Genomic DNA, 4,273 nt, shown 5'->3' on the forward strand with positions numbered 1-4,273 from the left:
CAGACAACAGCTATGAACACTCTCCTATTCTGTGCCATCCTCACACTTCCTGATATGTTAGAGCCCAATGTGGCAGTCACCATATCAATTCACGTGGTTGAGGGTCTTTCTCTCCTTCACCTACCCTCCACATTTCTGAGCACCTTGTCTCTCCTAGCAATATGCCTAAAGTATGTGAGTTGAAGCCTCATCATCTTTGCCTCCAAAGAGCTCTCTGGGTGAACTTTCTCAAAGGCATTTTTGTTTGTTCTTTCGGCAGTCCATGAGATGTGTGGTGCTCTTCTTCAACACCACAGTAAAAGGCATCAATTTTTCTTCTGTCATCCTTATTCCTTGTCCAGCTTTCAGATGCATAGCAAGTGATTGGAAAGACCATGGGCTGAATCCGATGCACCTTAGTCCTTAAACTGACATCATTACTCCTTAATAATTTGGAGAGGTCCCTTACTGCAGAATTTTCTAGTGTAATACACCTCCAGATTTTCTGATTGTTGGTAACAATGGTGTTATTTTTTTTTTTACAAGTTGATATATTTATTTCATTATCTGATTGTCAATTGAGTACATACAGGTCACCTGAAGTCACAAGGACAAGACACAAACACAGGCTCAATCCTTTCTAGCTGAGTAACCTTGGCGAACACCGAACCCCAGCATGGCTTCTCTTATCTTTTGGTACTTCTGCCAACTTTAACTACAGAAGAGACCCCACACACTCTGATTCCTTCAGTCTTTGCTAGGAAGGAACCCCAATGACAGAACCATGGCTAGAGGGCTGGGGACCTCTGCAGAGTCCTTACTGGCTGGAACGTCTACACAACCCCAGCCTAGACATCTTCCAGCTAAGGTTCTGGTGATTCATTCTCCTGGGACCTTCCCATCTCCCTCCTTCCTTCATTCTTTTTCTTTCCTTCCTTCCTTCCTTCCTTCCTTCCTTCCTTCCTTCCTTCCTTCCTTCCTTCCTTCCTTCCTTCCTTCCTTGACAATGGTAAAGCAGAAAGAGCTAAAAAACAAAGAAAACAAAACAAAACCACCACAAAAAATAACCAAAACAAACAAACAACAAAAATCAGCGTTCTGATTCTCAGTGCCTGTTCTCAGTAAGCATCTGCGAAAGTCAGATGACTTCATTTTATGCACATCTCACCACTTCAGGTATTTTCAATGCCTTGAAGGACCAGGCATCTACTTCTCTGGACAGGATGATCTAGGGGCCCCAAAAGAGCACTCACATGGCCAGATACTGGACACACTGTGAGTGTCCTGCTTGTACAAAGAGGTGCAAGACACCGGTCCTCTCCATATGGAGGTGCAAGTCAATGCACAGATAGCAAAGACCTGACGAAGCATGTGCTAGATCAGAGATGGCCAAAGCATTCTAGAAGCAGAGGAGGGAGCAAGGTGGAGAAATCTACAATCATGTTAAGCCCTTCGACTTAATCTTACCAAACTCTCCCAGCAACTCCAGAATTGTCATTTCAAACAGGATGAAGTGAGCCTGAAAACCCTTACAAGCAGCTGAGCGTGAATTTAGAGACAGTTCTGTCTGGTTGTAGAACTGGTGGTCCGGCCCCTGTTCTGGTTGCCATCTGACTGCCTAGCTGCCCCGGGTAGCCAAGAATGGTTGTAATATCACCAGAATAAATTGATTAATCTCAGGGTAAAGTTAAAAAAGACACACACACACACACACAAAGGACAAAGAACAAGAAAACCACGTTCTCCCCAAAGCCCCAGTTGTAAGCTCGGCCTGGCGTCAGGAGCAAGGTGAGGAGTGCCATTTGTGCCAGGCCAGGGTCTCCCTCACAGACTTACTGGTCTCTTTGCTGGTGAGTAAAACTGCTGCTGCCACGTAATCCCAGGAAACAACGGACCTCTTTGCTTCAGAGGTATTTGGGACAGCTTCACTCCATCTCAGTTTTGTTTGTTATGTTTGTTCATAACCCAGTCAGCATCTTCAATGGCTCTCTTAATAATTTGCTGGATTCTTTATGGATCATATTCATCTGCATGAGACAGGAAACTCTGCCTTAGAGCATGTCTGTAATGCTCACAGATGTCCGTGGTTGGCAGCTGTTGGCAGCAGTGCAGCAGGTAATGATAAAGCTGCGGTAACCTCTGGACCAGCTCTGCCCCTGGTAGTGGGCCCATCTATGAAATCTGCTGCCCCTTTTTTCTATGCTTTTTAGAAATCCAAGAACATCATTTACAGCTTCCCCTGGTCTCTATTAGGGAAAGTCACCAGGACCAGGTATTAATTTCTTAATTAACTTAGTTAATTGAGTGAAATTTCTTATTCACAAGAAAGATGAATACTGTGTAACACCACTCTAGTAAAATAGGATGAGGACTAAGGGGAGAACAAAAAAAATGGATAGATAATGAACAATGCACTAAACAATTGAGGGGAAGGATTATCTAAAGGGAATACATATATTTAGGCATTCTATGTATGACAATTAACAATCTTGTAGAACAGTTGCATTACAAAATGAACTGGGGGAGGGAAAATGGAGGTGAAGGGAAGAAAATGTGCAGTAATGAATGAGTTTTCCAACCTTTTTGTAAATTTTTGTTAAAATCACAACCCTTAAAATGACGGGGAAAAAGAAGATAATCAGATTTTCAATTTACAAATGGGCATAAAAATAGCTGTGTTAAAAATATCCCATGTTCTTGTGTACCATCAAGTCGGAACCAGCCCATAGCTAACTGTCCTGTGGGTTTTCTGAAGCAGTTAATAGCACAGGAGAGATTTCCTGTCCTCCTAATGAGCAGGTGGTAGATTTGAATTGCTAACTTTGGGACTGCAGTGCCGTTTCTCACCACTAGGCTAAAACCATTCTGTTCTCCAGTCAGTACCAACTCCTGGCTACCATCCACCAGATTTCCAACTCTATAAATCTTTACAGAAGGAGACAGGCCATATACACCCTTAGGAATTGCTAGGGAATTTGAATAGTCAATTCTAAAATATTTTTATTGGTTTTCATATAATAATTCCTTTACCTTATGGTTCATTCATATACATTGTGGTTTTTACAATCTTTCATTGACATTGTGTTTTATACAATCTTTCATTTACATTGTGTTTCATATAATCATTCATATACATTATATTTTACATTATTTTGTTGATTTGCTTACAAAGTTTATATAAATGTATTTCACACTATTCTTCATTCACTATTCTTTACTATCTTTCATATAATAATTCTTATACATTATGTGTTATAAAATCAATCGTCATTGGACCTTGCCCATCATTAATGGACTATTATGCAGCACTCAGGAGAAACAATTTTGAAAAATACTACTAAACATGGGAGAGTCTAAAGAGCATTACACTGAGTGAACTAACACAGTCTCATAAGGAAAAATATGGCAAAAGACCATTATTGTAAAAATAGTAAAACATGTACAAAAACTCAAGGAGGGGAGCGAAGGGGTGAGAATAGGTAGGGGTGAAACCACAGGGCTGCACAGGTGGGTGGAGGGAGGAGGCAAAGCAAATGGGAAGGATCTGAACATATAGTCATTTATTTTTGACATCCCAACATTGAGCACACCATATATTATCAGAATTTCTAACAATTGCTGAAAGAAGCAAGTATGAAACCATTTTTATATTTGAGATTTTTACTAAATCCTACATGATCATATGACATATTTTTAGATATCTAATTTTTAAAATTTTACAATTCCCATGACTTAATTGTTGTTGTTGTTGTTGTTAGATGCCTTCCAAGGGACTATGAGTCATAGCAACCCTTTAAATAACAGATCTGAACCTTGCCCTGTCCTGTGCCATCCTTGTGATCTCTGTCCTACTCAAGCCAATTGTTACAGTCACTGTGACAATTTTTCTTGTGGAGGGTCTTTCCCTGTTTGTCTGACTCTCTTCCTTTCCAAGCGTATCTTTTTCCAAGGACTAGTGCTTCCTGGGATCTGGGAAGATGGGCGGGGAGTGTGATGGACCCCTTAGATGCCCAGCTTTCCGCCAGTGAGGCTCCTTACACCCTGTCTGCGAGGCCTGCTGAACGAATGTCGCGCAGTTTGGCGTCTGCCTCGACCGAGCCGCTGCCTCTGAGAACCTCCGAGCCTCGAGCTTCCCCAGTGCAAGAAAGATGGTGCTGTGCGCGGGGAGACCACTGCTGGAGAAGCTCCAGCTTTTTTTGGTGAAAACTAGGCCCATATGCAAGTTCAAGCTGAAGTTGAGGAAAATTAAACCAAATCCAAAGCAACCAAAATATGACTTTGAGTCTATCCCACC

The 4,273-nt window shown here is 41.7% G+C and overlaps 1 pseudogene; it reads right to left on the reverse strand.

Moving 5' to 3' along the window:
• Window positions 1-1,914: 1,914 nt before the first annotated feature.
• On the reverse strand, window positions 1,915-2,151 carry LOC102867776 (annotated as a pseudogene).
• Window positions 2,152-4,273: the final 2,122 nt, after the last annotated feature.

This window comes from Elephantulus edwardii, unplaced genomic scaffold, assembly GCF_000299155.1.
Source record: "Elephantulus edwardii isolate Elephantulus edwardi_28Jun2011 unplaced genomic scaffold, EleEdw1.0 scaffold00199, whole genome shotgun sequence".
NCBI lineage: Eukaryota > Metazoa > Chordata > Mammalia > Macroscelidea > Macroscelididae > Elephantulus > Elephantulus edwardii.